Here is a 20,554-nt window from a genome sequence, read left to right on the forward strand (position 1 = left end):
TTTAAAAACAGAACAGACTGACTTGAAGAAAAGTTCATGAGACACAAAATAAATAAGGAATTGAGAGAAGTGAGAAAATAATTGCTTCAAACCAGTGGCCTTCAGGAATATGCTGTAGTTCACTGAACTGCACCAAATTATCTAACAAATATATTCAATAACTTCTTGTGACTGAGGGAAAAACAGAATGTTTATGAGACGTGAGTTTCTTGAAAAATAGCATTTGGCTTAAATTGAGGAAACATGCAAGATGCTGGTAAAAGCAAGAAACACAAATAAGCAAGTTGTCTCTAGCTTTCACATAAGTCAGAGTCCTGCTTAATTGAAAGTATTGAAATTCAGGCTTCCTATTTTATTCCTTTATAAGCTTTAGATGAAAGCTTTGGTGCACCATCAATTATGGCAACTTTTACGCTTTATTTCAGGCTTTTCAAAAGTCTTGACTCTCACTCCAGGATAAGATACAGATTCCAGTAAGTCATATCCATCATATCCCTTATTTCTAAAAGTAATAAATATCCATTCCGTCGAAGACCAAATTTGGCCCTTTAGGTTTCTCTGTGATGCCCCTGTGAACCACTGTGCAAGAGATATTTGTAGTCAGAGGTTTGGCTTCTACTGCAGTCTAGACGAATCCAGTCTGCCATCATAATTTGGAAAAAACAAATTTTATCCTTTCTATTCTAAGTTATCCATCTAACACTGCTGATAATGACAAGGGAAATAAAAAAATATGAGAAAAATGAGCCACCATTTTTGTGTCAACCTCATTGCATTATCCCTTCAAGCTGAGTTTTAACCTACAGCAGGACAAAGAATATTAAACCTATGCTGGGATTTTGCTGTAGCTATTGATTTTCTGTTTACAGCTCTTGGTAGTTAATTGTAGCAATATAAAACACCAAAATGGTTGCATAAGAGTAAGGTTTTATCCTTGGTGGAGTTAATACGTTATCTTGATTAATCAAATTTCTTTGTTTTTTCATGGGACATCAGAACACAAGAGCTCACAAGTGTGAAATCTGTTTAATTCCACAGGCAAGCAAAGTGCTAAATCAGAGGTAAGTCCTTAAATGGTATTTAAATAGAGTCAAAAAATAATCCCCCTCTAAAGGTCTGATAGAAAGTGCTGGCTACTTGTTTGCTGCCATCTGTAAGTGAGAATAGTTCCATCAGATTTTCTGTATATATTTTGTTATTGGCCAAGGCATAGGTCTATTTTTAGCAATTTGTTTTCTGTCTATAAACTATGTTTACCAATACATTCATTCCTAGAGAAACAGAAAACCATACAAACAACTTTTTATAATGACTACCCACATTTCTTGAGGTCTTTATACTGATTTCAAGAGAGCCATCTGACATGTCCCTTGCTTGAAGAAGTGACTATCAGATACCCCAGCTGTTAAGTTAATATCCCCATGATTAACACTGTACTTGCCAACAAGTAAACCTGTTATCCCAAGAGATTTCCACCTTTTTTTAAGCTATGTAACAACATTATTGACCAGGATCTTCTTGCTTAGATTCTATCTCATCCTTCTGTGCCCAGTTTGTAAAAAGTTTCAAGCTGTCTTTTCTGTTTTCTGTCTTGTGTTTGTGTTGTGGAAATGGGAATAGAATTCTATTCCTTCTACCCAAAGTCAGTGTTGTTTTTAATGAACTCTAATGGGTTTCTTTGAACTTCATCATTACTGCAGATCTATAAATAGTTAAAAAAAAATAAAATTCCAGGACTGATATTTAAGACTTGTGAACTATGAGTAAATCAGGTAACCCAAAGCAGCTTTTCTGTGATAGGCTTTCAACAGAGTGCTTTGCAGTTTCCCCTTGTTACCATCTGCAGTGCAGTAGATTATAAGTTTATTATTCAATATAAATACATCCTATGTCATCAATCTTTCCAAAAGGTTTTTTTTGTTTGTTTGGTTTTTTTGTTGGGTTTTTTTTTTTTTGGTTTTTTTTTTGGGTTTTTTTTTTTTTGGTTTTTTTTTTGGGTTTTTTTTTTTTTGGTTTTTTTTTTTGTTTTTTTGTTTGTTTGTTTGTTTGTTTTTTTCTTTTGCCCTGGTGAAACAGAAATTGTAAAGCTGTTGCCATTCAGTGTCTTCTACTTGCTTTTCCCTGCCTTGATGTTATTCATGTACTGTAAGGAACCTCTCTGCTTTTGGCAGACAAAAGTGTATTTATAATTTTTTTAAGCATTCATGGATAAGGGCATAAAATTTCTTTATTTCTCCTCATAAATTAAAGAAACCCCAAACAATACCACTCATTGACCACATGAGAAAACCTTTGACTGTTACATCCTCACGTGAGATTGCAGGTGTGGGTGAGTACTGGAGGAAGAAGTAGTAGTGTTGAGGAAATGCAACAACTTGCTTTGGGGATGAAATGGAGCAAAAAAAGATACTCAGTACCATTTGCATAGAATGTTTGGGCAAGGAATATGGAATAGGACACCAAGAAGGATGCACAGCTCACATATGCCAGAGAAGGGTCATGCTGCAGGTTGTTCTAGAGACAATTGTGATTGCATTAGCAGCGCTGAGCTTGACATTAAATGTCATGTTCAATTCCAGCTTGTTTAAGGTGATACCTCTGGCTATAAGAGTGGTGAAAAGGCAGATGAATGTTTTATTTAATAACTACTGGGAGATCTGTGGGAGTTTGACCAAACACTGATGAAAGGAATAGAGAAAAATGCATCTACAATGTTGTGTATTGAGCAGTGTTTTTCTATGTGAAGATTTGATTTAATTTCTCTCTCTTTGCCTATAACTTATTATAACAGAAAGATGTAGGTTCACAACTGTTCCCAATCAAAAGATTTTTTTCTGTGTCTGTTTCAGCAGAAAACATATGTTGTCTGTATCACTGGGCACTGAAAACTGCTGTGCTAGCATGTAATTTGACACCTAGTATTTTTTTCATTGGCTTATGGGGTTTAGCCACTCCAGATTGTTTTAAAAACATTGCTTTCTTGGGTAGATCCAAGACAGAAATAAGGTTAATAATCTGATTTTCCAGTTAACATTGAAATCCTTACAAATGGATTGTGGATTAGATAACTACATGTACAGCAGACGTCTCCAGCTTGTCCAGAAGTCTCTTAGGGGTTTCTGCTACAAAATTGAACATGTGAAACTCCTGGATAAACACAAGAAATTCTTTTAATTATACTTGGAAAAATGTTATATTAGAAATAGAAAAAAAAAAATTCTGCAAAAGAGAGTTATATGCTAGCCCCAAAGGAGGGTCTTCAGTATGGTTCCATGTTTGATGCTCAGCTACTTTTATGGCAAAATAAATCAAGATAATTCACTGTTTCTCTCCAGTTTCTACTGAAACAGGGACTAAGTGGCAGTGTAGTGTGTGAGTGCACTCTAAAGCTTATTCAAAGAACAATTTTGAATAGTAATATTTGAGTCTCTGGTGTTGGTGGTCAGGCAGAATTTTTGCACATTATGTCATCCCACCTCAGACCCTATTTTGGGCCTGGGTGATCAGGCACCTTGATGAGTGCCTGGGTATGATTTGGAATTAGGCAGTCTTCCATCAGCAACTGGAAATTAGGTGCATCATTACTACTATTTGCACTGATGGAAGAGTCAAATTCAAAAACTGGCTTCGTTATACTATTTACTGGGTAGGCAGAGAACAAAGGTGTTCCCTCCCCAAAAGAACTCCAGTCAGAGCTGTAGATAAAATATGATAAGAGACTAAGTAGGAAAAAGGAAAAGGGTTGAAGTTCCACTAGTAACATGTGGGGAATTTTGATTACTGATACCAGTTGTCTCTGTGGCAACAGGTACTAGTCACCTGACTGATGCCAGGGTTAGTGACCTGTCAGGACTATGGGTGAGGCAGGTTATAAATGGTTTTCAAATTGATAAGATGGCACTAAACATATATCTGAATATGTATAAATTTAAAATGTGCTGGAAGATATTTATGGTGAAGCATTATTGTACAAAGCATCTTTGGGGAAAGAGGGAATATGGCAAGAAAGCTTCAGATGTTGAAAGACCTTTAGGTGCTCTAATGTAAGAAACAAAAATTTTTGGTGCTTTGTAGTGATGGGATTAGAGGCAAAATGGAAAGGTAAACATGACAAAAGGCTATGTGAGTGAGATTTGAAAAGATGTCCATATTTAAGTGCCATAAGGTCAAGGGATCAGGATGCAAGAACTCAGTGATCAAGAGGGATGAAATAAAAGAGCTTCAATAAGGGTTTTACCTCTCTGCACAGTCAGAAATGACCAAGTCTTCAGTAAACTGCAAAGGAAAAAGTAGACTGATTCCTGTTGAAGTGCTTTGTCAGGTCAGCACACTTCTGTCCAGAGAATTCATGTCTAAATACTTTTTTATTGCAGCCAAAATCTGCAGTGGAAAAAAAAATATTTTAATGAAACATTCATCAAGAAAACAAAAATATATGGTAAAAAACTAAGGATTTAAAGTGGGATGAGATAAATGTGCTGTTCTCCCTGATTTTAAGTGATGTGGGTTGAAAATGTATGCCCCAATTCAGGTGGAGCTGGACTTGACCATAATTTGCTGACATGTTATGCCTGTGTTCTCATCAGGAGACCATAAGATCTTGAAAACCTGCCTTCTCCATTTGTCTGGAAGTGTGTGAAAAGCTCTAGCATTCCTTATAAAAGCAGTAAAACAGTTTGCTGCTATGAAGGCTCAGTTAGAGATGTCCAGATTGTAAGACTAGATGATGGATATTTTTCTACATCCCGTATTCACACCTGATCGCTACCAAATTTGTGATCTAAATTAGAGGTAGACTATGAAATCAGTATTAGGGAATCAATTCAGCTAGTTCAAATTCAGCTGAGTGTGAAGCTGTTGTGGTTCTGTTTTAGTCCTAGCTAATAACATTTCATATGTTTGATTTAAATAAGTTTGAGTTGGACCACTGTAGTAAATACATCATTGACAAGAGAGTTGCATAATGATCATAGAACAAAAAAAGTTGCTTTATTTTGGGAAACATTATTGCTTTCTACCTAACCCACCTACATAACCATAATAATGTAGGAAACATTATTGCTTCCTACATAACCCTCTGGAGCCTGGTTACCATTTGGGTTTCCAATGGTCCACCATCACATTTCTCTGCAAGTTTCTCAGACTTCCTAAGGGCTGCACAGAAGACATTGCACTGTGTTGTACTAAGAGTGATTCCCCCACCCTCCAGTCACCAGAAACTGAAGGTGGGAAGGTGGATAAACTAACACCCACTAAGACCCTGTCTTCCTCTACTTCTAAAAAACAGAAGAAATGTAGAAAAAGAGAAGTATGAGTTGCATACATAAATATTATCATGGTGTATTTGCAAGTGACCTCCTGATCAGAGGAGTTTATGAAATTCTTTCAGAGTAGAGCCCTTGCAGGCCCTACTTTACTACTGGAATCTTGTAAGTTATCCAGTTCTTCACTCTGAGATACAGGAATGAAGAGTATCAAAAATACTTCAGTAGAGTTCACTTTAACAATGAGAGTCTTGATAGTAAAGATGACCTTGAAATAATTGCCAGAATAGCATGATATGGTAAAGGTTCACATACAACAAAGATGGAGAGAGGCTATTTACAAGAGCATGGCGTGACAGGGCAAGGAGGAATGGTTTTAAGGTGGAAGAGAGCAGGTTGAGATTAGATATTAGTAAGAAATTATTTATTGAGGGTGGTGAGGCACTGGAACCACATGCCTTGAGAAGTTGTGAATGCCCCACTCCTTGAAGTGTTCAAGGCCTGATTGGATAGGACTCTAAGCAACCTGGTCTAGTGAAAGGTGTCCCTGCTTATGGGAGGGAAGGAGTTGGAACAAAATGGCCTTTAAGGTCCCTTGCAATCCAAGTCATTCTATGGTTACTATTCTTGTTTTATTCACACTAATCCCATCCTAGTGTTATTCTTGCAATAGCATCTGAATTAATTGTGAATTTCATCAATATTTATATTTATTCATAGGAATTTTTATCTGTTATTGTGTTTGTATTGAGAATCAGAATGCTTTACTGAAGAGTAGTTTGAGTGACTTTCGGAGTTTTTTGGCCTCAATGAGGTAGAGTAGCAGTACTTACTATTAACTTCACTGTGGAATAATGGGAGCTGGGCAAGCATGCTTTGTGTCACCACATGCTGAATACCTTTATCTGGAAAATTACTCGAATTTGTAGTCTAGAGAGTTAGTTCTAAGCTTGATTAAGTATGTTATTGCTTTATTTTATTAGTGTAATGTACTCATTTCATGACTATGCATTTTTACTTAATGTCTGTGTAATACACTGCTGATAGTCCTTAATGCATGATCATATTTTTCAGATTTTAAAGTCTGAACTTTTTTCTTCTTTTATTCAGCAAAGTTTTAAAAAAAGTTATTTTCATTTCTTCATATTGAGAGGAATTGATATTCAGCAGTATATCCTTGCCATCAATTTTCGGTTACTCAGGCATCTAATTAATAGACTCTAATGTGACTCAAAGTATTAAAATTTGAGTCCTAATGTAGTCCCTGGAATCAGTTAAGTATATCCAAAAGTTGATTTAGAGCATTTAAATTATGTCAGAAGAAAAAATATAGTATCTGACTTGCATAAGATGAAGTAAATTTATGTGAAGGTACTCGCACTTTAAAACTGAGTAGTGTCTCACTTATATTCTTAAGCCAATCCTTAATGCCAATCTTAAGCAAATAAATATATTGTATTTTGAAGAAGTGATTCTGTTCTTTAAGTTTGAGACTTCAACAAACAAGCAATTTCATCAGCAGTTGAAACTATTTACTTTTAAATACAGGGTTGGTTTTTTTTTGTATTTTGAAAGTGGTACATGATCTTGATTTTTGCATTCCTACATTTAATCTATGGTAAGGGTTTGATAATATATGATACACTAGAAAATTTTTTAAAAAGCAAAAAAAACCTGCATTAATCCAAGTAAGTTACCTTCTAGAAAAGCATCTAGTAAATACAACTGCATTAAAAAAAAAAAAAATTCGTCATGATTGAGAGTTATGACATTAAGGGGAAAAGGATTTAGGTAGTCTCCAATACCTTTTGCAGAATATTTAATAACCATCACTGTTTAATTTAAGTATAAAGACCTGAAGGAACCTAAAGAAAAGTATTTTCCTATTGAAAATATTTTGCACTTCTGACTGTGCTAAAATTAGAGATAAAAAAATAAAAACTTTGCTTATAGCATTCTTTGTATTTTATGTGCATGGTTTGAAAATCCATACTAGAAAACACAATAAGTGGAGAAGTTAAAGCATGATAACAATGATAAAAACACATGATTTAAGATTCTGCATCACAAAAAAGTTATGCATAATCTAGCCAACAGTCATTTTTTGACACTTTGTATTTCCCAGTAGGTGACAGAAAACAAAAACATCTTGTGACAGACGGAAATAGAGTATCTAAATAACACAAACTGATAAAGAAAATCCCTCCATGAACACACTTTACAATTGCATAATCAATTGTATGCTAACCAAGCACTGTGAAAATTATTTGCAGTGAGCTAATATAACAGGAGTAAAGCCATAATTATTTGCATAACAAATACATTTGTGAAAACTGGAGTTTTCTTGGAAATAGTTTTTGGAAATAGCATATTTTTGTGAATAGTCTTATTTTTGATGTGTTTTTCAATTTCGTCTCATCTCTACTTGGAAATTTAAATAGATGGATCTATAGCAGGAGAACATCAGTGTTACTGTCATCACAATTGTACCCTCTGACATGAAATATTGAATTAGTACTGAGACAAAAATATTGCCATTATTCTTGCTTTGAACCTAAGGTAAAATAGTCTAAAATACCTAGGAAATGTTGTCAGAAAGTGGTGGTGACTAACTTCTGATTTCTGAATCTGTTGCCACACTTAAAATCAAATAGATATGTGTGACATTGCAGGCTGACAAAAGTAAGCTCATTGCATTTGTATTAAATGGAAACCAAGAGAACTCAGTGTGATGTTGAGCCCAAACTGCTGTCAGTGTACGTTGACTCTCAGCAAGGCTTGCTGTCTTAGAATGAGTATCACATTAATTCCATTTTCATAGCTCCTATGTGGGAAGAATGAGACACCTTTTATAATCGTTGGTGTTTCTAGAAAGAGTTTTATAATACTTCTGACATTCATGTGTGAAAAACAATGCCTAGAACAGGGCTGTAAGTGGGAGGAAGGGGGTTGAAGTGAAAGAAGTGTGAACAGTGTTATGCTCTTAGGTCTGATGTCTCACAGATGATGCAGCCTCTGTGAGAAGGCATGATACTCCAGGTCAGACAGCACATGTGGTCTAACCTACCCTTGAGTTCCCTCAGGGAGAAAAGGCATGTCTTAGTGGGTTCACATGATCATACTCAAAACAATTGTTTTATTGTTAGTTTGGTTTTTTTTTTTTTTTTTTTTTTATGGAGGAGTTATGGTTGCTGCTCATCAATCCAATTCATATTCTCAATATATAGAGGCAAAAACCTTTTTTGCCTATAGCTATGTCTGTGAATCATTCATATTTGGTGGTTAACCTTTGTCTCTAGTTGTACTTCTTCCTAAAATGGTGATTGTGAGACTTGGCAATATTTTTTTGACTGTAGCTCACTGGGAAATTATAATACTCCTGACTCTTTTAACATGTTTTAATGTAGTCTGAGATGCTTGCCTACCACCATGTCAGCCTCCAGCTGAGTCACTTAACAGAATGATCAAAGATTCCCTGACTTCTTCACAAGCTTCCAGTCACTTACATTTACAAGACGACTTGTAGTGAAATCAAGAATCCCTGGATGTCTTGATTTAGATTTTAAGTGCTCAGTACTTAACTGTCATCATTTCCTTAAATAACATTAACAGAGCTGGAAATCAGACTTCCGTACATGTAGGTACCAGAGTGTTCAGATAGCCTGAATTCTAGGTAGAGGTAGGACTAAGATTAATCTTTTTAATCTAAATTGGTAAATGACATTGAGAGGTACCCACAGATGTGGTGATTACCAATCACTTCTAAAATAAAAACACTTTGTTAAAATGAAAACTAGAACTGAAATAGAACTGTAGGGCAAAACCACTGGGTGAGACATGTCAAGATATTTTATCCACGATGCCATGGTACATAATAATAACAGTAACACCTCCTCATATAGTCTTTGCTTACGTGGCCAGCACTTTCATATCAGTGTGTTAAATCTTTCTCAGTAGGCCTTATCAGGGAAGGGCTCACAAGATCTCAAGTAAGAATTGCCCCCTCCCTACCCCCCTTGTTGATAGCTAAATCAATTAGTGAAGTAATTCTGTGAGGATTGAGAAGTATTCTCGATTAATGATTTAAAGATATTTTTTTTGTTGTTTCTTTGCTCTTTGGTTTGAACAGCATCTTGTTCTGCAAAATCTATGTGTTTGGAAGGAGGTAGTTTGGAAGGAAACATTCTCTCTAAAAAAATTCAGGGGCAATAATTTTTGTTTTTTAAGCAAAACTGTGCAAAAATGTTGAAGACCATATGAGACTGAGGCAGAAATCTTGTTATTTAGTGTGAAATTACTAAAAAAATTACAGAAAAAAGGCAGAAAAATTTTACCTCCCGATGAAATAGAATTATTTAGGATAGGCTGAATGCTTTATCAATGTGAAAATTTGTCAAAGGTAAAAAAATAGTTTCATTGGAAGTGTGAATCTTTGAGGGTTTTGAAGAACTGTCTATCTTTGGCAGTATTTTGTTAACCTTTCTGCAGTGTTGATGTCATTCCCACAATATGTTTGCTCCCAGTACACACATGAAACTGTTACATGACTAAGAACCAGGATATTGATTCCACTTGGTTCAGTGTGTTGAAGGAGGGGGTGGGGAGCATATTTCCTACAGAACCTCAGCAGCATGACTTCTAAAGCATTATACAATGCAACTTGTGAACATATACAGGAAATATATACCATGTATAGAGGAATAATACTACTAAAATAAACACTGCTGCATAATCTGAGCTCCAAACTGTTCTTAGAACTAAAATCTGTCCTTTTAGACAGACTATGCTTAAGAATGAAATTAGATTACTTCAAAACTGATAATTAATTGTATTTGGGCACCGAATAATTCTTTTAGAAATCAGTGTAAGACAGATCTTTGATAAGTAGGAACAGTATTTTTTTTCATCCTGAATTTACTGCAGCAAAAGCAGAGGTATTTGCTAGAGGATGCACAGCATTTGGTTTGTGTACTTTGGGGTGAGCATTTGGAATAACCACTGTTACTTCTTTTAAAGACAAGCATGTATATGCCAGATCAGCCCTGTAGGTTTTTCTTGAGTGAGCAATGCTGGCAGGTGGCTTCTGTGCCCTTCAGGCTGCACTCTGGGCCTCCCTTCACAACCCATTCATGCATTCTGTGATGTCTCTGCTATTTAAGATTAAGGGCAGGTTTAAGCATGGTGCTGGATCAGAGCTTCAGTGCAGTGCAGCAGAGCGCGGTGAAATGCTCTGCTGTAGAGCATGCTGAGAGGAAGAGAGTTGTGGTGAACACAGTAACAAGGATATTATTATTTTATTCTGTTTACCAGGTAAATCCTTACCTGTGCTGAATGACTTGGCAGCGATACATCTGTGTGCCCTGCTGGGATGCAGCCATGAGCACTTTACCAAAGTCCAAATCATGATTAAACTATATTTAGATGTGTTGTAACATTGTGAAAACATTGTCTGGGAGTTGAGGAATTTTAATTGCCTATTCAAAATTTGCATATGTGTTTGTTATGTGCCTTTTATGATTGTATCCTATTCCTTTCTCATTCATGTTCTAGCTTCCATCAAAAGTGTGTATATGAGGCAGGGAGGTGTACAAATTTCTTTTAAAAATAGTTAAGATGGGAAGGTAGGTGGGGAGAAGTAATATGTTCACAGGGTTTGTTGTTAACAGGGTTTGCTGTTGTTTTGTGTTTGTTTTTTTTTTTTTTTTTTTTTTTTCCCCACTAGCTGAACAATTCTTTGTGTGTAGCATCCAGGTAATTCAGCTGGCTGTAATTAACTTACACCACTTGTTGCCTTCAGACCATAAGACCTATGATGATTGAGATGAAGACTCAATCAGCTAAATACCTTTAGTTGTGGTATTTGCTTTTTACAACCTAAGCATCACTAGAGGAGTTTTAAAGATTGCTTTGCACCGAGGATGAAATACAAGTTTAAGGCAAGTGATGCAGAAAGGCTCAAGTTCATGCAATAGCCAGATAAAAATTGAAGGGAATATGAGGCTGATTTAAAAACAGCTTTCCTAGATAAAAACACCTTTGTGGCAGCTTCCATGCTCCAGGGAATCCAATGAGATGTATGGCATGGGGAGAGTGTCTGAGAAAGTAAAGTTGCTTCAAATATTTTGAGAATGCATCTCTTCTTGGCTGGCTGCTTCTCCATGTATTTGTTTTTTGCCTATTAGAAGTCCTATAAGCAGTGCAATGTTGGAACGATCTGCATTGTATCTTGCTATCCAAATTCAGAAAGAATATATTTGTGGTTTTTAGTGAATGGTTATCTTTATCTTAAGAAAAAATTAAAGAAAAAACAAAAGGCATACCTGAGTAGTTATGTAAAAACACAGATGAAAGCTGTGATGTTGTGGGCACAGAACTTAAAGGCTGTGTCAAGGTACTTAAAGGGAGTGAAGGTACTAAATCAAGTTTTGAACACCTTCTCCAGCTCTGGACTAAATTTATGGTTCACAAAGCACGTGTCACTTCTGTAGTGATGGATTTGTATTTTGTTTAAGCTCCATATGTCAAGGACTATGGATAATGAAAAAAAAAGCAAAATGTTCCTTTTAATTATTTTAAATCTGGTAATCTAGTTTCCCTTTATTGTGTGAATGTTGGAGGTCAGAGGTGTGCAAAGAGGTGTGAATATCAGCAAAGAGTCAATGCAAATATATCCGTAGACTGAAAATTCACTCAGATCAGATGCAGCTTCTAATCCTATAGCTAAAACAGATGAGATGATATATTTTTTGTGTCACCAGTATATCTATGTTTTGTAGACAGTAAACATTTCGGGTTAGGGTCCATTTTTTCATAATGAAAAGCCTTCTTTAATACTTTTGAACAGTATTTTTCCAGTGTATCTTGTACTGCATATGCATTGGAGATTGCTTTCAAAATTATATCCAGAGAAACATAGCCAGGAGTAAAGGGCTGTTCAAAGCCAGAATTAATAAATTCTGCAGCCACACACTGTGGGAGGTCACTAGATTAATAAGATATTAACTACTTCTTTTCCAAGAATTGCATGGGGGCAGAATTCGCAGCCTGTGTCTTGATGTGCCTAATATTTCCTGCTTTCAGTTTCTTCTGTGTGGGACTGAAAAATTGAAGATCATCATAAATAACAAATAATGTGTATGCTACATGTGCTATTCTGTAGTTTAAAAGCATTTTTTTTTCTCTTTTGGTTATCCTAAAGGTCATTTGGTCAATTTTAGTAAATGTGGTTGACAAATAATGATGGCCCAAATGCCACAGGGTTTAAGGATTACTTCTTTCTCAAGGAATATAATAAGCTATTACACAAAAGTGTTTTGCTTGGAAAGACAAGTTATTGACAGGAAAATACATGCATAAAACAAGAAATAATGTTTATTTGACAAATTTTGTTTTTATAATTAAGCCATCTGCTGTATCTAGTGAGATCATAAAAATATCAGTGTATAGTTGTCCTAGAAAGACATGTTTACAGAATACCTGCAGTGCTTATTACTAGAAAGTTCTCAAGATATGAAAATCTAGCAAAAGGGGTCTAGAAGAAATGATTTCCAGAGTAGATGTAGTGCTCTGAAATGAATATTTAACAAAAAATATCTATTCAGTGGGTTAGCGACAGGTGATTTCACTATAAACTATGGAAGTTGAGTGGTAGCACCTCCTCTGTGAATGAACCATAGCTGGCTAAAACACCAAACTTGTCCCCCTTATGTATTTGAATCTGTGCCGGTTGTTTTGATAAAAAAGTATTGTTTCAGTGTAGTATTGAGCTCTAATACAAGGGTGAATCTAGCAAACAGCCAACCACAGGTTATACTGAGAAGTCTAGGATGCCAATTAAATAACATGAAGAGAACAGAACAGAAATAATTTATATGTGCTCAGTAATTTTAATATCTAAAAATTATTACTTGTAATATTCAGGTAAAGTTGATGTTACTACTAATTTCATTCTTTTCTACTAGAAAATTTTCTGAACCTGGGAGCTCTTTGGGAGCAGGATTTAGATCACAATCCAAATTTTCTTTCCCCTAAATATTTGTTACAATGTATACCAAGAAAAATTAATGCAAATAGAGTATTTAATACTGCAAAACTCAAATTCTTTACTATCTTACATTTGTAGCTGAACTTGAACATACATTTCATTTTATCTAGCTGTGATGATTATAACAGTTTGAAAAAAAAAGTCTGAAATTTCTATGCTGAAGAATCAGACCTTATTTGTTTATTGATATAAATAGCTAGTTTGAAGATAAGCTTTAAAACTCAAGGCTGTCACAGGGTCAAAACAAAGCTCTTTGTATCTGCGATATTTAATTAAGTGTGATAATTCTTCTTTCATTCCGTACAATAACACGCAATCTGGGGGAATTTCTTTGGTGCTCTCAGATTACTGACATTCTACAGAGACTCGTTATTTAAATGAACTTTCTGAATAGAGGATTTGAACTATGAGCACTGTGCTTTCACAAGATATTTTGTACCTGATACTGAACTTAGTGTTGTTCCAATGAGAAATTATATGAAAACATTGAAGATAAATTAATTTTATTTTAATCTAACATTTAAGAATTATCATGTTTCACTTTTCATCTTAGAAATTATAGAACCATATAAACATAAAATGATTTGGGTTGACAAGGGCCTTAAAGATCATTTAGTTCCAATGCCCCTGCCATTGACATTCCACTACACCTGGTTGTTCATCCAACCTATCCTTCAACACTTTCAGGAATGGAACAACCTTTCTGGACAATGTGTTCCACTGCCTCACCACCCTCACAGTAAAAAATTTTTTGCTTCTGTCTCATCTAATCCTACTTTCTTTCAGTTTAAATATATTCTTCCTTCTCCTATCGGTACATACCCTTGTGAAAATTCCCCCTCCATCTTTCTTGCAGGCCCTCTTTAAGTACGGGAAGGCCATGCTGAGGTCTTCCAAGAGCTTTCTGTTCTTCAGGCTAAATAACTTCAACTCTCTTGTCTGTCTTCATAGGAGAGGTGCTCCATCCCTCTGATCAACATCAGTGTGTCTGCTGGACACACTCCAATATGTCCATGTCCTTCTTTTGTTGCAAACACCAGAACTGGATGTGTTATTTCAGGTGAGGTCTCAAACAAGCAGAGTAGAAGGGGAGATTCATCTGTTGGCCATGCTGCTTTTGATGCAGCCCAGGATAAATTTGACTTTTTGAGCTGTGAGTACACATTTCTGGGTGATGTCCAGCCTCTCAATCAGCAGCACCCCAACTCCTCAGGACTGCTCTAAATCCTTTCTTGGACCAGCCTGTATTGGGATTGTCCTGATCTAGGTGTGGGACTTTCCACTTGGCCCTGTTGAAATTCATGAGGTTCATATGAGGTTCATATGAGTTTCATGAGGGGCCCACCCCTCATGCCTGTTATTGTCCTTATGGATGGCATCCCTTCCTTCCAGCGTGTCATCTGCACCACACAGCTTGGTGTCATCTGCAAACTTGCTGGGGATGTGCTCAGTGCCATTGTCCATGTCACCAGCAAAAATGCTAAACAGGGCTGATGCCAAGCCCAGAGGGATACTTCAGAACACATGGGGACCATCACTGATCTCCACTTGGGCATCAGCCACTGACTGTAACTATGAGATATTTGATATGAACAGCCATAAGCAGAAAAGAGCTCACTTGAATGCAATAATTTGTATGTTAATTTCTTAGTACTTAAAAAAAATCCTTGCCAAAAGAAATCCTTATCGTAAGCACAATATTATAACTGTCATACGAGAGGGACAGCTATTTTTTATCATTAAGGATATTTCAAAAGGAACATTGATTTCAGATACTTTAAGAAGTTGAGACTCAATAGCTGTTGCTCATCTTTTTGAAGATTTAGCAGCTGGAAAATAATGACTGTGTATGATTCTCATAGAATGAATTTGACCAGCAGATTTTTCAAGAAATCTAGTATTAATCTGAGATTTCAGCCTCCTTCTGAATCCTGATGATTTTGTTTTGAATTCTTAAATTTGTCTGATGCCTCTCTATTGTTGTACTGAAATGGAAAAAAACACAACAAAACACCTAACCCTCGACCACCCTCTACTCTGCCAAAAAACCCCAAACAATCCCTAAAGCATCAATCCTCTTTATTTTTCTCTCTTTTAGAGAGTTACGCTTTGGCTTTCCATAAAAATACTTTTCTATACTAGGGTGTACTTTTCTAAACTGGGGTACCTTTATTATAAAACTCCTTGTGATTCTTAAAGGGAGAAACAACTGTATAAATATAGGTTTAGGCCTTTGCCACCGTTACATTCAAGTAATATTCAAGTCTTTTATTCTGTACTTCATTTGCCAACCTTCAAGTTCCAGTTTTCCCACTTGAGTAATCTGTTCATTGTGGCCCATCTGTCACAACTTCAGGACGAGAGCATGTCTTGAACCAGAAGAATCACTCGTGCATCATGTTTCTGGTCTTTGTGTCTATCATGCCCATTTATTGTGGGCCCTGCCACTGCCATTGGGAACATACTTTGCTTTTTGCTTCCTGATTTGCTTATCTTTTTCGGGATATGTGTTTGAAAAGCTATGAGCTTTTCCATATGCTAATGCAGTAAGTTCTGATTTACTTTCCTCTGAGTAGGAATCTTTAAAGGTCTTTGCACAGAAGATTATACCTTATGCAGTTCTGTCATTTACTATACATTTGGAACCAACTAAATGAGTCCAGATAAAAAATTAAAATCTTCCCCACAGCACTTCATGTTGATTTTTAATTATGAAGTGTGGCTTGTAAAACTGGGATTAGAACCAGTTTTCTCCAGTATCAGCAGGACAGCTCTTTACGTAGGAATTCCCAAACTTGTTTGTTTGCCACTTATCAGCCAATGGAGTATGTTGTGTATGCCACAAAGGACTGTTTGCATAGCAGCCATCCTCAGCAGAGCATGTTGATTGTCAGGGCTGTAACAGCTGCGATATTTCTTCCAGCTGCTCAGAGAGCAGAACTTCCTGCAAATGAGCTGCCAGAAAACCCTTCAGCTGTGCACTCTTCATGCTGACTTCTTCCCAAACCAAGCCACAGTATTAGTAGTAGTTATGTGTCCATTTCTGTTAACAGTCCATTATTATCATTTTCATGTCCAAGATGAATTCACACCACCTTTGTGGAATTTTTTTTGCCAGTAAGATGAGTTTTGTGGTCCTCTACATGATGTCTCATCTTTCAGTGACTTTCTACTTTTGGAAGTCTACCAGCTTGGATGTTGCTAGAATATACCTTTTTTAAGATATTGTGAAAATCTTGTTTGAACTCTTTAGTCAAAGGTGGAGAGTGAGAGAAAATATGTAGGATGTTTGGCACTAAGGAGACAGAAAGGCTTGTTTCAAAGACTAAGGTTCTTATCAGTGTAAATGACAGCAAAAAAAAAAAAAAGTTAACATCATAATAAAAGAATAAATTATTTATTTGTTTTCACACTTTGAGCTCCAGAGCAAACTCTGGATGATGTCCATAATAGATCCCGCTTCTCTATAACCGAGAACAGAAATTTGAAATGGTTATTATTTGTAGAATTTCTTAGGAATGAAAAGTTAAGAAAATCAGTCTTGAGTTAAAATTGAGTTTTGTTTTGTATTTTTTTTATCATTGTCCAGCAAAATACTACAAAAAAACTACTCTTCAAAAATACTAAAATACTACTAACAATTTAGTAGTTAGAATAGAGAATATTTCCTTTTTGTGAAGCTATTTGTTCCAGTAATCTAGAGAATTTGATCACAAAGCAGGCGATGTGTGTCTCCACCCTTTGGACAATCTTTGCTCTTCAAAGTGTTGTCATCTACCTCTACCTGTGCGAGTCTAGGATATCTTTTCCTTGAAAGCAAATTGAAGATGAAGAATCTAGCTGAACATTTATGCACCATCAAGCAGCAGAACAGACATAAATTATCATGTATTCATTTAGTAAATTAAACATGACACCTTCAGGGCTGTATGTAACTTGAGAGTGCCACAATGGAAATGAGATAGACACAACCCCAGTTAATGGGAGAAAAGCAAAAAATGCTCTATACAGAAATAAAATTATGTTCTCATATGTCATAGAAGGCAGGTGACTTCCCAAATCTATTAGAACCTCTGTCTTTATGAAAAAATACTGTTCTAAACGATACTCCAGCTAACAGGAGATTAAGCATAAAGACTATCCAAAACTTCTTTTAAAAGCTTTGGTTATGGTTTCAGATCTATGGTTTGCTTTCTGAATTGTTATGCAAAGAGTATAGTCATGGAAGTGCTGGCCAAAACACTTGTAACAAAAATGTAAATGCAATAGCAATTTCACAAACTCAAGAGGAATTTGTCTCTGGTAGGTAATGTAAAAAAAAAAAAAAAAAAAAAAAAAAACAAAAAACCAAAACAAACCTTACTAAAAAAAAAAAAAAAAATTAAAAATCTTGGAGGTATGGCAAATCAACTTCCCTTCTTTTAAAATAACCATTTTAAAGAGTTTTGTCAGCTGCTTGAGTTATATTTCCAGTCTAGTCTTCTCTCTCAGATATACAACCTGAAATCAGTTTAAAATATTAATTTGCTTAACACATAAACAAGCAAGCAAACAAATACCAATAACCTAGTTTAAAAGGCAGTTTCTGGATTGCACAGACATGTCAGATTGCCGTCTAGTAAAAAGATTCTGTATTTATTGCTTTCTACTTTTTTGTCACTATACTTCTCAGAGGAGATCAATGTCGTGTGCTTGTTTGTTTCTTAATATGCAGGGAAAGATATACAAAATGGGCATTAAAGTGGAAAGGAAGTTCTTTTTGCTAAAGCTTTAATGAGAATAAAAGTGCCTCAGAAACAGCTAGGTTAAAAAGATTAGTTCAAAAACCAAAGTAGATGTCTCTGTGGCAGAGGATCTGCATCTTAATTTACCTTTCTAGCTGAGATTTTACTTCCTTGATTAGCACGATGGTAGTCTATATATGCTTTTGAGAACTAAGATGGGGAGGGTCCTTAGGGTTCTCCAGTAAATCCTACTTTACCAGCTGTTTAAAGTTTGCTCAAAAGTTTGCACTTAGACAACGCACTGAAAAGCACAACTCGTTGGAGTAGTGCATGAGTCATAAAAGCAGTACCTGCAGTTTAATTCCCAGCTGGTTTTTTTTCAATCTTCAGATACAGTGTGTTTTGTAATGGGAATCTAGATATGCTTTTTGAGATTTTTTTTTATTAGTTTTTCCTCCTTTTCTTAAGTTGTGTCTTGGTGTGCTATAAGCTGCTCAAAAGCCTTGTTCGCTTAAGGCATGACTATAGAACAAACACTCAAGTCAAACACTGCTGTATCTGACAGGAGTCTGACTAGTTTTAATTAAGATACACATAAGCAGAGATGTTGTGCTATCTAGAGTTTCTTTTACACCAACAGCCTTTTAGACCATACTCCTGTGCCTGAGAATTCAGAAATTTAGTGACTGTCCCTGGGTGCCTGTAAAAATGATGAACTTCAGATTCTGTAGAACAGACAGGATTTTGAAAAGCCACGGGAGGTTATTAGCCAGTGCTATTTTAAAATTTATTTCCCTTTCAGTTTGGGATGAAGTTTCTACTTGTAACATAATTTAACAAGGCATAATGCTTTTTTCCTGACACATGTTGACAGTGTGGGAAATTGAATAAGACTGGCAGAAATGGCAATAGGGATTTGTGAAAATTTCACTGCAAACTTGTGTCAATAAAAACATGATATATTTTAAATAAGTTTCCAAGGGACATAACTAGCTCTTTTAGCTGAAGATCTTTATTTTGGCTGGAAAATTAATTTGCCGTAGAAATAGATGTTAAATTACAGGTTAACAAACTTGGTCAAATTATTGGTTGCTTTTTCTTTTAAAAATAAGTATAGACTAGCTATTTCTGAGTTCACATGGAATTTCTAATATTCAGATCCTGGACATCACTTTGAACTTACTGAAGACATCATAAGAGAAATTTTGCATTCCTTAACGTGTGCACTGGAAGACTTAGTCATTAGAAACTACAAGCATCTTTCAAGATTGGTAAGGATTTGATTGCCAACTGTAAAGTGTTGATGTTGATGACCACAAAAGTTCACTGTTATTTTTGCATCTTTTTATATTTACTTCATATATGTTTCAGGAAAATTACTCTTGCTTTGCCTGTGCCTCAGTAAAATCAAACTTGTAACTAGTTTTGTCAAGCTAAAGCCAGGTTAATGAAACTTCTGAATCTATAGGATGGGGTTGCAGCCTGGATCAGAGCTGCCTTCTTTCCAAAATGTGTCTGCTTGAGAAAGTAACGAAGCCATGGCCTTTCAAAGTACTGATGGATATTCAATTCTAAGATATTCAATTCAGATAAAGGACACCAGGATCTGTGCCTGTTAGATTTTAGATATATTTGCACATTTCCCTGGAGAGAAGTTACATGGCAGCTGAAAGAATCATATTGATATGTCATAGCTATGACAGTTTAGGATGATGTCTGTCTGTGCCTGCTATTAATTTCTCACATTCATTTTCATCATTTACCCTATGACTAATAATAAACCTGATTCAGTTAGTGATTCTTTGCAGACAGTGAAATATGAAGCTATCGTCTGCATCTGCTTGAAATTATTTCAGAGCACATCCTTAAGGTTTATATGGATTAGGACGGTCCTGGAATGTCTAGAACCATAAGAACTTGACTTGTTTATCTTCTTCTCTTCTTCTAAAGGAAAAAACTTGTGGTGGAGGGTACTACATAATAAAATGTTGTAGTTTCCCAGATAGAAGGAGAATGGCAGGTGATCATGCATTTTGAATGATTGGTTTGGATCACTTAAAGAAGCACTGGCAAAGGTATCAGCAAAAGTCAGTTTAATAGAAATTTCTAATAACCGGACAAAGTTCATGGCAATGTTCACTCTATTACTTATTAGATATCCCAAGTTATCCCATGAGTTTCTTATAAGGTCAAGGGAAGAGGCATTGCCTAAATCATTACTCAGAGCTGAGGACTAAAGAGAATTCCTGAGATTTTAGAGCAGCCTGAGGAGGTGGGGAAACACACCACCCCAGTGATTCATGACATCTGCTGCAGGATACGAGACATGATCCTAATTGCTCATCTTCCTACTTAAGTTCTACTCGCCCTGTGAAAGAAGACAAAAAAATGGTCTTAAACATTTGGCTCTATTACTGGAAAATTTATAAAGACTAAATAAATACCTACTTCTACTGAAATGTATGAAAATAGTCACACATTATGAGAGGCCATGTGGGACAAGGGGATTGGGGAATGGGGAA

Source organism: Onychostruthus taczanowskii, unplaced genomic scaffold (genome assembly GCF_017590055.1).
Source record: "Onychostruthus taczanowskii isolate IOZ18803 unplaced genomic scaffold, ASM1759005v1 scaffold69, whole genome shotgun sequence".
Classification (NCBI taxonomy): domain Eukaryota; kingdom Metazoa; phylum Chordata; class Aves; order Passeriformes; family Passeridae; genus Onychostruthus; species Onychostruthus taczanowskii.